This window comes from Anoplopoma fimbria, chromosome 21 (genome assembly GCF_027596085.1).
Source record: "Anoplopoma fimbria isolate UVic2021 breed Golden Eagle Sablefish chromosome 21, Afim_UVic_2022, whole genome shotgun sequence".
NCBI lineage: Eukaryota > Metazoa > Chordata > Actinopteri > Perciformes > Anoplopomatidae > Anoplopoma > Anoplopoma fimbria.
Window position 1 is genome coordinate 20,992,775 of NC_072469.1, and position 14,402 is coordinate 21,007,176.

Sequence of the window (14,402 nt, forward strand, 5' to 3'; positions counted from 1 at the left end):
ATCTTTAAGTGAAGAATCTTACTGGAGTGAAAGCATCGGTGCATTGTTATGTTTTACCGTATGGCATGAATCAAAAATTATAGAGGTGCTGAGAATAAAAAGCGTCTGACATTTTTAGCGTGACAGTTCCGCCCGTTCCCGTGTTTAAGTGGCGGTGGGAGCTTTGTGGCGCTAGGCCGAGATCTCCTCCTGTTAAGCACACATCCTGTAGGCTTTGTCCCCTGGCAGTGACCTGATCCAGCCGGGGGAAGCAACCAATCAGGAAAATATTAGATCACGCTCTGGGAAAAATTAATGAAAATTCTCTCAAGTCAGCCTCACCTACTGTACTGAACCATGAGATTCATACACAAGAGTGAAGGCGTGCACTTTATGTGCTTCATCAGAGCGACTCCATTAAACCCCCCCCCTCTCCAGGTTCAAATGATCTATGGGCATCATGATACGCTTGTGGAAGGTGTTGTGTTCCTTACTGCCGATGTCCAGACAAGGGTGGTCTGTGCAACCGGATCCTTTGACATCACGGAGAACATGAAAACATGAAACATAGTTATTGATCACAGCGTCCGCACTAATCAAATAGCACCCTGGTTTGTTTGAAGTTAAAAATGGTTACAGTGGGTGTTTACCGTTGCACTTCAGGACCCTCCAGCCGCACCCCTCTTCAACATACACAGACAGAAGTGTTATTTGTATTGTTAAATTTACATTAAGTCCATTTTAATTGCATCAAGCCACTAAGCAGATCTTACAATAATGGGCCTGACAGAGAAAATTGCAATCATCTGTGAAGAGCCTGCGGCAGTGTAATGGACAAACCTGATTAATTTAATCTTGTTGCACTCCATTATGGCTGCACTTTATCATTTCAACAGATGGAGCACCAAGAAATTAAAAAATGCTCTCAAGGATATGTGGCACTTTCCATCCACTCGAACCCCTTTATCGTAAGGTGTGTGGGCTGCTGTGTTGAAATGAAGGCCTCGACTGGAACCTTTGGATGAGTGCATTTTCCAACCCAAATGAGATTAGGTGAACAGTCAATTGATGCAACAAATCATCAGAATTGTCTTGTGATGTATTGCTGAAGGCTGTTAAGGGCTGTCCATCCAATCACGTTGTTCAATGAGTTGATATTATCAGAGGAGTAGAATGACAGATGCTTTACTATATGGAGGCCATTTGCGCAAGCATGAATGTAACATTCATTCAACTGATATATATATAAACTTCTATTTTCACACAGAAAACTGTTTTTCCAGCTCTGGAGGATCATTTTCTTGAGTTATTTCCGGTTGCGTTCTCCAAAGTGATCTGTAATTGTGTGTGTGTGTAATTTGTACTATGCTGTATGCAGGCCATAGATGAAGTTGTACCAGAAATCCCTATTCTATTCCCAACGTATTTTTTTATTTTTTGCCTGACCCCTTTCTATGAAGTAATATCTGCTTGTGACCCCTCAACACAGGTTACATGTCTATGACTTTTGAGCAGTTTAAAATTTCCACTTGCAGTTTGTTTAATTCTAATATGTCCAGAGGCCTGAAAGTGTACCGTATTTATCACAAAAAAAGCATAACCTACTTGGGAAATTATTTCACAACCCTTAGGGTCTAAACTTACCATTAAACATCTGATATATTAAGGAGTAAATACTCAATAAGAAGCATCATCATCATTCAACAATATTGATGGTTACATATGAACCTATAGGTGGCGCTCTAGTACATATACAGCTAGAAAGGAATATCTGTAGTTTACTTTAAACAAGCACCATAATATGGTGAACCACAGCAAACATACTTTTAATATATGGGCATCCTCAAAACATTTTAAGTGGTTATGAGTAATAAATGTAAATATTTAAAGCTTTATTTTTAAATTGTTCCAAAAACAAATAGCAGCTTTGACTAAACTAACCATATCCAGTTGAGTTTAAAACATATCATCAAAGTACACGTTGTCGACAGGTACAGTCAACCTGTGAGTGACCTGTGACCTGTGACCTGCAGACACTGAGCCTGCTGCATTGGACACCAGTGGTCAGCCAGCTCACAGACGCATGCAGATCCATGTTAAGTCACTGTAACTCTCCGACTTCCCCTTGCTTATTGAAAACAAAGATCCAGCTGTTAATGTCGGACATTGACAAGACATGTGTGCGGGTTTCCCTCCAGCACGTCTCGGACTAGTTTTCAAACAGGGGAAAAACAAAACAGAAACAGACGCAGACGGTAAACTTCATTATGGACGCAGAGACTTGTTGCATGTGGTGACAGCGGGGATTCAATAAGGTAGGAGACAAATGATGTGAGTTCTGATGACTTTTCTGTTACTTCTCTGTTAGTCTCTCACTTGAGGAACAATTGTTTTGCCATTTCTTTGTTGTTTGCCCTGTGTGGTGAATTGACAGCGAGGTATTTCCAGTATGGGCGTGGTCCCAGCCAGACAGTCATGCTGTGTGTTAATGTATCACTCCACATTAAAGCTTGGTAAATTAATGCTTTCAAAGGACAAACTTAACTGTAACTCGGTGTATTCATTTAAGTTAGTTCTTTTTCTTAAATATGTTTTTTTTTTCAATTGTAAGTTTGTAAAAACTTTCTTTTTCAGTTATTTTAAGTGTTTACTCTTCCTGAGGGTAATTAACCTCTGTGTATTCTGTGCATTAACAGTCTCACAAAGTAATCAAGACAAAATTGCATAATTCAGTTGTTGTTCCATCCAACAACAAAAAAAAAGCCATTGTTTACAATGCAGTAGACCAAACCGTGCATTTGCATAGTGCAGTAGTTGGTAACATGGATTGTCTGACATTTTCCTTCAATAGCAGAAGACTAACATGCTTTCACTGCCAGAAATAGGCTGGTGCAGGTAGTTCAAGTTGCATACAGGGCATTTATCAAAATATCATTTGCCTTAAGTTAACAGCAGTTGCACCTAGCTTTTACTCTCATTTATCCTGCCCCAGGCTGCAGTCATTTTTCTGTCTAATTATTTCCTTTTTAACTGTGCACCACACTTGACAGTGATGGATCGCAGGTTAAAAATGGACATTTTCTCCTCAGTTAGTGTATGTTGGATTGACTCAAGCATGCATGGTGTTCTTCCCTCAGACCGAAGGACCTTGGAAAGATTGTGTTCCCCTCTGCTTTTCCCATTCCAATGTGATACAGTTTGTCTTCATTTTCCTCTGACTTGGACTCATTTTCATGATATATAGCCGAAGCACATCATCAAGACAGAAGTGTAGGTTTTGTCAAAGTTATGTAGTCGTGATTACAGTGCAGGGTGCAGACGCAGGCCTTCTACCAGCGCAAAGGTACGGAGTAAGCAACAACTGTGTAAAGATGGTGGTTCTCTGATTGGATGTTTTTCTTTGTCTCACAGAACCAAGTTTTCAAATATCAGTAGTCCTTCAGTGTCTAAATGTCAATTCAAGAAGCTGCCATATTTATGCACCTGATTAAATGTTATGATGAAGTTGCTGCTGATTATTGGCTCCCTTCTGACTAGAGGTCATGCATGGGTCCATAGTAGCACAAACCATGTGGTGCTGTAATCACAATGGTAGAAAAGTGGAACACAGGTGATGTTTGCTTTGTCTGTCCCTTCTCCATCCTTTAAATGTAATATTTGCTACTACTTGAGTGTCCGGTTTACTGAGTCGTGATGTTGGCAATCAGACTGCTGTTCATGATACATAAGCCAAATGTGTATTATATTTAGCAACACAGATATTCAGTTTATGATCAGCAAAAACAAAGAAAAGCGAGCGAATCCTCACGTTTGAAAGTCTGGACATCTTTATTGACACTGTGGAATATCTAGATTTATTTTTCGCTGCATTTCGTATTTTCAGTCACCGACCTGAGATGGAGCAGCTGTGACCCAATGATTCGAGTTCAGAAATTCATTCCGTTTTTTAAAAAGTGTGGTAGCACAGCAGGAGTGCTGCAATGTATCATGTCTGCAGCAATGAGCAGAACAAGTTTTATTCACACATGTACCAGATTCCCCATACACTGTACATGTGCTTCACGTTTTCTTTAAGACTTGACTTCAGAGGAGAGTTCTTCAGTCTGTTCTCCTCACTTTTGAAGTTACATGCTCCTCCAATTACTGGGGCCATGCAGTCTCCCCTATGGTGTCCTTGGACAGCTCTTTGAGTGCCTGAAAATGTTGCGGACCATTAATTCTGGATTGTCTTCATCTGTTTGCATAATTTTCCCTCCCGTAACCATTGTCCTCCCCCATTTTCACAGTCTGTGTGAAATGTTTTTGTTTTTTTCGCTTTTATGAACGTTTGAGTCTACAAGAGATTTCAATTGTATATATATATTTTTTCAATACCACTGACAGTTGTTAAACTTTTACATCAGCATGTTTTATAGCACACTGCCTGTCAGCCATGTACTGTACACAGCATGTGTGTTTTACAGCCTGTGTGCTGATGTTGCCTATTGAAACTCTTCACCTGCCAGCAGATAGGTTTACAGATGTATTCAACAATATTTTTTATGCTTTTATTAAACTTTCTAAAGATATGTAAAGACATAAACAAAACAGAGCAGTCAGTAAACAGAAAATCTTTTTTTGTGGAGAAAAAAAGAGAAAAAAGCGTATGTTTTCTTTAACCTTATGCATTTTCTTCGTTTTTCAGTTAGACTAATTTGCTGTCAGGCAGGAGGTTGTTTTTGCAACTCAGGCAGACTCCAGAAATTAATTTATCCAAATAACCAAGTCCTCCTGGGCCATGGAGGTTGGGACACCGAAATGGCCCTGGTAGGCAAAGCTGCCTTTTGATGTCTGGAATGTTTTGGCTGACTTAGAGCAGGGGACTGGAGTGGAGGGATCATTTTCACTGACCCATGGGATTTTTAACCATTTTCATATACTGAGAACAAAACAAAGTGAGGAAAAATGCCTGAGCTGATTTGCATTGACTTTGCTATCAAAAACTGAGGGGGGGGGGAATGATTTAGGAGTTCTTTAATTTTTTTAGGATACAAAGTGTGACCTATGATGTTGTCATGACATCATGCATGCTTAAAATGTATTTGTAAGAGTTTCCGAATTGTTGCTATAAGGCTTGGCTCTTTGGCCTAACTTAAAAAAAATCAGCAATATAATAAAATGTCCTTCATTAATTCACTGAGTGCTAATCAGGTGGTCATTTGGACTGCAGGCAAAGTAAATACAAGGCCCATCCTAATAATACAAACACTCTGATTGTACACTTTGATTGTATAAAAGACCTCATTAGTTGCACGCACTGTTGGTGTATAATTTGTTATATCCAATATAAAAGAATTACCACAGTAGTTGCATTAATTAAATTAATTCCTATACGACCAAATGCTTTTATTAAACAAGCCTGAGGAAAGGGAAGTGAAGAAAACCAGGCGGTCTTGAGTAACGGGGCACTTGAGTTTCCAGCGTAATAAATAATTCACAGGTCCTGTGTGATGAGCTGCTGAGGACAGAAATCCCTAATGACAGCTTTTTATAACCTATGACTCAGCTGGCCATTATGCTTCTGACATCCTTACACAGACCACATTCCCTCTGCATGCTCAGTGCTCACTCTTCTCTCACTCTGCACCGCTTCGCCTACCGCACTGACAAAAAGGAGTTATATTACAAAGTACTATATACAGTCTCTTAATGAAGAAAATTGAATAGAAAACATATTAAAGCTAAATTATTGCATGTTTAGTGTATTCTTTTGAAATTGCTTGTTAAGGCTGCAAAAAAACAATTCTTTTTACTATCGATTAATCTGCTACATTTTTTTTGATTAATCGTTTGGTCTATAAAATGTAAGAAATGACTAAAAATGTCCATCCCATTTTTTCAAAGTTCCAGATGATGTCTTTAAATGTCTTATTTTGTCCGTCCAAAACTCAAAGATATTCACTTTTATATGATACAAAACAAAGAAAAGCAGGTAATCTCCACCTTTGAGAGGCATTTTTGCATTAAAAAAATATTATTCTTTTATTATTTGTAGATCGACTAATCGATTAGTCAACTAATCTTTGCAGCTCTACAGCTCATCCATGCAGTGAAAATATTAAGTTTGTTGCTTAACAAAGCCTATTTAACTGGTCAAAGCTGTTATAATTTTTTTTTTTTGCCGTTTCTTTGTCTTTTCTTTCTTCCTACACAATATCTTTTCACCGAATTGATTTATCATCAATCCCCATGTATTTTTTAGTAGTTTGTGGAAGTAGTTTGTCAAGTGTTTTAAAGAATGCGAAAAAATTGCAATGACTTTGTTTGTAAGCATGACAAAAGTTTGCTTTCAAAATGTGTTATAGTTGAACTGTGGTTATTAATTTCTCTCTTGTCATTTCCTGCTTTAGGGTCCATTCAGGAGGGATTGTGCTAACCTTAAAGCCTGTTGCTACTGCAGCGTATGCTGTGAGGTAAGAGACTGAATATTTGAGCTTCTCCAGTCGGCTTAAGGCCTGTGACTGATCAAGTGTTACAGTGTTTGATTGGCATAATGGCACCATACCCCCCCAGGTAAGGTCAGCCCGAGCAACATCTGGGTCTATTACGCATTATGCAACTCCCAGTATGAAAGGCAAGGCCTCATATGGTATTGGTTGATATCATTATTGTTATCATTTCCAAACCCCAGCTCTCACTAAGAATAGGTGGTTAATTTTAGATGCAAAAAAAGATCCAATTACTCAGGCCTCTGCTTGTGGTTGTCCCCAGAGTTAGTGCAGGGAAATAAATCTGGTGGCCTTGATTAAGTACCTGACAATAGAGTTAGCACAGCACTAGTGGTTTATAGTAATACAGCGGACATGGGCAATTAGGCCCACCAAGTAATTTACAGTACCGCTTGCAGGTGGTGACCTGGTATGAGCTTGGGACCACCTCGGTAACAAATTAGATCCTATAGGCAAGCAGAGTAGCAGCTCTGTAGGACTTCCAAATACAGCAAGGCAATCAAAGATTATAAAAAGCTTGACGTGTATTTCAAATTTGTTATGATTTTGTTCTCGTGAAAGGAATAACATATGGCTCTGTGTTTTTCATCCGTAATTTTCTGGAGAATGAATGATCACTTTTATACGTTGTTGATCTTTTTACGTCAGCGTGGACCGTTCTTCTCTCCCTGCTACCTATTAATTATGAAATACTGTAGGTCTTGGCCATTTCATTTTTACTACTTCTTCCTGCTGAACTTGGTGTGAAAGGCTGCTGTTCTTAAAGAGGTGTATTAAAGTAAGAGTGGGGAACGTTCCCCCAGCACCCACTCTCTCCTGCATTATGTCATCAGAGTCAAAAAGGCACGGCTGAAGAGAAATAGCTTGTTTCACACGTGATAGACACCTTAACACATGAAGCAAATGGAGCAAGGCATACGGCTTCTTCTCTACACACAGCTCCGGCCTTCATACACACAAATTCATACATTCATATAGTAGGTGCATTATGATCCTTGAATGGACCTAATGTCGTATTTAACATTTTAGAGAAATTTGTCTGTTATACTTAAATTAAATTTGTCAATATTCACTCTTTTCAAATAATATTTAACACTCAAAATACTTTCAAAGAGTATTTCAATGCCATTTATTTGAAAAAACTGTAATCATTGTATTGTAATGTGTGTAACAGTGAAGAACAGTGCCCTCTTCTGCCTGCACGCCTGTCTCTGCTGTCTTGCTCCCTGATTGAAACATTACTTCAGGTTTTGCTGTAGTTTACACTGTGTGGACAGTGGCACTCTGTGTCTGTGGCTTATCAGCCTCTTGTACAGGTCATCTACTGGACTGAGTGGCAGGACCCCTGGAATAACTCTGACCACCATCATCCCCACTGTCAGCACATAGGCCTTAGTGTGAGCTGATTTCATCAAGACCACCACAGTACGGTGGTTGCCCTGCTCCCCTTGATGGACCACTGCTGGGCCGGTTTCCTCAGGAAGCCTCTTTAGTTTAACATGAGCCTGTCCTGTACAGTCAATGCATTCTCTTCCCGTGGAGCCTCTTATTTGTGTTTCTGGTCCTACAACAAATTTAAAGTAGTTTTATCTAAATAAAAAAACAAATATAATATTGACAAATAAGTAGTGACATTTAAAAAATGAATAGTCCATTATTATTTCTATTTTTTTAAAGGGCAAGTGTTTATCATTTCGGGGGATCTCATAGCAGAAGTGGAATATATGTTTTCATTAGTGTATAACCACCATGAAACTAGTCAAGGAGCAGGTTCTCTTCACGGAGTCCGCTGTGTTGCTCAGCAATGCCTTTTAGATTTTTTTTCTTGACCTGAAGGCCACCGTAGTTCTCAAATGCGCATGTGAAGTTGCTGGATCATGACCCCGTGGAGTAGAAAATCATGCTAACACCAGCTGATTTCAATGTTCCTAAAGTAGTGTCAGTATGGTAAGGACTCGCACTCGGCGGCTTATGTTACCGAAGTCTTGGAAAGGGAAGAATGAGTGGAGGGGTTTTCAAGTGGTTGCAATCTGCAACCAAACTTCAAGATGCCAACAATCCTACACACTGTCCCTTTAAATATTTATTGCTATTTTTACTCTTTTATTGTCAGTCAGAGTAAGCAAACTGCTACGTGGCTGTGGAGGCAGTTCCATCTATTTTTATGTGTGTCATCCATTCATGACAAACACCCTGCAAATAGGGAGAACGGCTAATTGGCATAAACTCCAATGATGTAAGCAGCACCAGACCGCAGCTGTGTGTGATCCAGCAATGCTTGCACAGCTATTTTGGAGCTCCGGTCCAAAAGAAATACTGTTGTGCTACACCTGCAATGCAACTTGGTCTTGAAGACAGACAGCATAAGCAGTAGAACATTCTGTTTTTTTCCCTTGACAGAGAAAGGAATCGTTTTGTTGAGTTCAGATATTATTTCTGTAACCCCCCCCCCCGTCTAAATTATTGTCAACATGAGAAATAATTAATGTATGAAACCTGACTTTCCTGAGATGATTGCAATTTCTATTTTGATAGATCGTGTCAGTGATCATTCACTCCTGTTTTTTTTATGTATTTTTACAGCTGCTTTGTATAAGACTAGAGAGAAAATCCTTGAATAAGCTTCTAATTATGAGTGCTATTGCCATTCACCCAATAAGGAAACGTTCTCCCGGTTATTTCTACAGATGCAAGTGTGAACTCCTTGCTGGACTACTGGAACAATATTTTGTTCATTGCTGCTACCGATGTTTAATCTCTCATTAGCCTTTAGGTGACACGAAACAGCATCAGCCTCAATCTTGTGTTTGCCAATCAGAGGCGGGTTGAGTGACAGGCACAGAACAGCACATCCCTTATGTAAACCCTTCCTCTACCGCCACGAAATTAGAGTGGCTGTTGCTACACGCCGGCACCTCCTGCTTCTACACAAATGAGAAAGTAAGCACTCCGGTTCAGAAGTTCACATTTTGGATGCGTGCCGGAAACTACTTAAGGCCGGTGACGTTTTTTTCAGAGGAACAGGTGGTCAGAGTGACATAATTCTGGCTCACTGTTAAGATCCTTAGAAATTAGGCCCTGTTGCTCTGCCAGAAGTGTTATTACTCTGTCAATATGTATAAGCACAAGTTCATCTGACTTCTGACTAATGTAATCTGATAAAAAATGGAGAGCCAAAATGAAGATACTGACATGAATACTTCTTTTCACCTGCTCCTATACTTGATATATTAAGTAAACTGTTCTAAAAACAAACAAATCACAAACATATGCGCCCATCTTTGACATGTCTCGAGGCTTGGCTGAGAAAGCTATTTATTCTTATACGCTGTTAACTACTGACACGTATGCGTTCGAGTGGAATGCCATTCAGAATGCAGAAAATATATTTAGTTCTCGCCAACAGACAGCAAAAGGCACCAGTGGGTCTAGCCCCTGTGTGAGAACAGTTATTTCTGTCGCTGTATGGACTTTCAATTACAGTAATCCGCTGCTTGACTCTTTCAAGAACATCAGGGCCGATTAACTATGTAGATACATCAAATGTGACACCTACAGTACATATCACAAATGATCATAGCTTAATCTTTGCCACAATTTTTTTTTGTGTGTTCTTTTCTCTAGAAAGTGCCAAACTAGTGTGTTAGTTTGGGATATTACAAATAAGGAATTTACGGTTGCCTTGTTTTCTGCCTTCACCCATAGCTGAGTTGTTATCTCTTATACTGTATATAGCAAGGAAATGTCTCCTTGCATTTAGTTTGAAAATACATAATTGCATGTAAGAGTTACTAAATGAGCAGTAACAGTTTGTCAGATTTTAGTCAATATGAGAAACTTTAAGCCCATTAGTAGGTAGGTGCTTATGGACGGTGGAAATACCCCACAGCTGCAGTCAGGCTGTTGCACCATGTGTGATCCTCCTGTCAGACCCGCAGAAAACACTCAGACTTCACTACCATATAGACACCGTCTCAATTGCAGCCAACCACACATGTGTCCAGCAAACATTCTGGGTCCATAATTAATCCAATATTCTGCTTTTCCTCTCAAGTATATAAATCAAAAAATATTGTTGACAGTCCATTAAATTTAGATAAGTTTACCTTGCAGTTATGTAGTGCTGCATTTTGTGAACAATGCATTTCTTTAAGCTATTTCTACTATTATCAACATTTAGGGTCTCTAAACATCCTGCATGGTTTTATTTTTGGGAAACCCTGTGAGGTCTGTGCTTATATTTGGTGCGGGTTTTACCTAAAGCTGGGCAAATCTCACGGCAAAGCCATGTGATTGAAAAGGGATAAAAAGAGAACAATGGCCAGATAAGTGAATTACCTACCTGGTAGGAACACACAAGGGCTGTGTCCTGAAGCTAGGCAACTGGCAGGCCCTCTGTTTGTATTAGGAAACAGTTGAGCAGCTCCTGCAAACACTACTTATCCTGTTTAATTGGTGCGTAATTCCTGCAAAGTTGTCATACATGTCTGTTTTTCTTGACCTATACAAACAGTAGAGGGTATTGTGAATTGTCATTGAGTGGTTAAGTGGAGGCTTCTCTAGAGGGGCAAATAATAGGTGGCAAGAATAGTGTCAACACTTGAAAACCTTAAGTTGACAAAGTTGTATTGTTTATTTCAGAGCAATCTGAATGACAGCGTCAGACTTGACATGTGAAGACATACTCTGTCTCCATCTACCAGATTGTATTGTTTAATGCCAATATTCTGTATTTCAGACTATTTAGAATGTTTGAATTGTAAAATTGTACCTACAATTGTACTACAAGTCACCCAATTTTATTTCACTGATTAGGCATTAAGTTTATTATGATTTAGAAAATAATTGTACAAATGAAATGCAAATAGGTTAGTTAATGAAACACAGAAACAAAAGACCTGTTAAAAGCTTAAAATGAAAATGTATGCACTTAATGGTTAATGTGACTGCTATTATGTATCAGACTTTCATTCATTTAATTAACTTTATTGGATATCTGTCACTCAGACCCTAAATATCTTTCTGTTTTGCTGCCTTTATGAATTGATCCACTGAAGTATATAGTATATCTGAGAATGCTGTTTTTCAGAAATTGTACATTGAAGTTGCTGAAATATATTGAGCACAAATGGATTCCAAGCTAAACACAAAAACATAGATGACACTGACGACATTTTTACACACTCCATATTTGTGTCTCATAGCATCTACCTCAGCTTAAGAACTCCATCTGGTTTAAAAAAAAAAAGTCATATTGCTGATCTGCTGCCATGAATGAACAATACCTTTACCATCCCTCAGCACTCAAACTTTTTAAATGTCCTGGAGGAGTTCTTGTTCGAGTCCCAAACCCACTGAGATCTCTAATGAAGGCTTTACCTTCCAGGCAAGCATATTTCTCCGAATGACAGTAATTTACATATGATGTATTTAGAGAAGAAGAGGGCAGGCTAATTCTATTTAGAGATTTTCCTTTGTTTTAGGAGTCATTAGCAGCTAGCTCAAATCTAATTTTTACAATTTCATCAGGCCATCTTGGAAAGCCTCTGTGAGCTCATCAGAGAGGAGCATTTATTGCTAAGTGTTCTCTATTGCATTAGCACACAATAAAGCGGCCAGGGACTGCTACAGACGTTTATGTGGAATCCAGTTAACACTCCGCCAATTCGTTTTTTATTGGGACACAATCAATTTTTATTCATTTTAAAGCCAGAATGCTTTCTTACATTGTGTGCCTACCCCCAGCTTATTACGCTCTAAACTAATTACTCAGTTGTTTTCACAAAATGCTAATGTTTATGTTAAAGATTTCCTCTTTGAAATGAAGGCTCGACGTGCATATACATAATGAGAGACTTTGTACATTCTAATGCAAGTCCGTCACATGTGTTCTTCATTATCACACGCTTCCCACAATGTTTTTAAAGCATAATAATGGCATTCATTTAATTTGTAGAAGTCTAGCAATAACAGCGAGTCTGAGTAATAACACATAATGTGGCATATTGTAGAGAGGGCTAAACATAATGCAGCTCTTGAGAGTTTGTTAAGTCAGTTAACTCAGTAGATGCATAGAATGGTAAAGTATCTATTACTGACATGTACATTTTATATATTATTGTATTGAAAATCCTAAGCCACTATTTATTTTGGTGCTTGTGTGAATAGCCAAGAACTCGATCCCCGTGTGGTGGGGAAAAAAGCTCAAGACCTCTCGATGTGAGCTTGATGTGTGCATCTTCACTGCTGTGTGATAATTAGAGTGCTTAAGTGCTCCTGGAGACAAGACAAACCCAGATACTCTCTCTTCCTCTTCAGCCCCTCCTCTCATTCACCAATAAGTCTTTAATGGCTCCCATTTGACTCCGATATCATTTATTGTTTGGTATCAGATGTACACCTTGTACCCCTTCACCATTTGCAGAAGCATGTTTGCCATGAACTGGAATGTAGGCAACAGACGAGAAGTCTAACTCTTTCCCCACCAGCCCACCGCTGCTTTCCCGTCAGTCAAATGCACAGGCATCCTCTATTTGGTATTGCATTTCAATATGCACAAACAAAGAATATTCATAGCTGCATCCTCAAATGACAGCCAGTGACATTGCTCGGCGTACAGTTAACGTGCATGTGACTTCATGTGTGTGGGCTCTCCGTTTGTGCGTGCAGATATTTTTCTATTCCAGTTTTGGGATTTGTCCTGCAGTGGGCTCTGGAATGCTTTCAACACATTGATGAGATGACAAGTTATCATTGATCTGTTCTTACTTAGTGGGATCCATTAAATAATGTATGGGCTCCTGTGCATTACCAGTGCACTCTCCTGTCCTCGACCCATTAGAGGAGGAGGGCTTGGGGCCCTAGTGGCTCCAGGCCCTCTGAGGTCCTTGGGCTTTCATTTAATTAAATTATCCTATAATGAAAACTCCCATAATGAGATTAATTTTAATTATTTATCGTAGGGCCGATTTGAGGGAGAGGCTGCATTAATAATGCACGAAAGGGCTAAACATTTTTTCAATTCATCACCTTTTACTTTTGTTAAAGGTGCAATTTATTAAGTGCTCTGCAGCTGCTAGAGGTGATGTGGTGGAGATATGGACGACTGGGCCCAGAGGTCATTCTGAAGGGCTGCTGGAGTGCTTGACTGTCATATGATAATGTGCATTATTTTGCTAAATTAGCATCACCACAAACCATTTGGGTTTTATGCATTCCCTGGTGTGCTTACATACATCCATTCACGCTTCAGTTTCCATAGAGGAATTGTCCACTTTGTTAAGAGAGAGCGTGTCACAGTTTTGGCATTCCTTCAATAATGTTCTCTCCAGTTTCTCAAAGCTTGATGGATTTTATATTAATACCTAAAGGCAGAGAAGTAATCAAAATTCTGCCTGTAATTCTCTGCTGATATTTGCATACCTCCATCAGGTTGGCATGTTGATTCCCCTTGTGTGAGCACATTAGAAGACTTTGGTGGCTGGCCAACAGAATAGGGGAAGATTGTCGAATGTCACACAGTGTGAAACTGTAATTAGCTGGCATGGAAATGTGCTTATTTGAGTTCCCGGGCAAGAGAGATAGCAGAACAGTTGAGATATGTAAGCTGATACATTGTTGGAAACAATTACCTTTTGTGATTTAAATGAGCACTCTTCACATCTTCTAAACTTTTGTATCAACTGACAGAAACATATAGGCACGCAGAGAAGTGGCCGAGGGCAGGAGTTAAGAATGTCATTGGGATGGTGAGCCGAGTGCATTTATCAGGCCTTCATCAATAGTTGATTAATAATTCAGGTAGAGTCTGGGGCTTCTTTAGGGCAGGGTTTCAGCTAGCTTGTAATTTTGTAAATTGCATAGTCATCATGCAATGGATGGGCCATGATACTCTGAGAGTCACAGCTGTGGATGTAGGTTGGTCTATGGGATTGT

At 39.3% G+C, this 14,402-nt stretch overlaps 1 protein-coding gene across 1 annotated transcript in view; it reads left to right on the forward strand.

The window, feature by feature from the left end:
• Positions 1 to 2,030: 2,030 nt before the first annotated feature.
• Positions 2,031 to 14,402, forward strand: part of eya1 (EYA transcriptional coactivator and phosphatase 1) — a 59,474-nt gene continuing 47,102 nt past the window's right edge. Inside the window, exons 1-2 of the mRNA XM_054622587.1 lie at positions 2,031 to 2,294; positions 6,369 to 6,431. The gene's annotated coding sequence lies outside the window, so the exon portion shown is untranslated. The remainder of the gene's footprint in view (positions 2,295 to 6,368; positions 6,432 to 14,402) is intronic.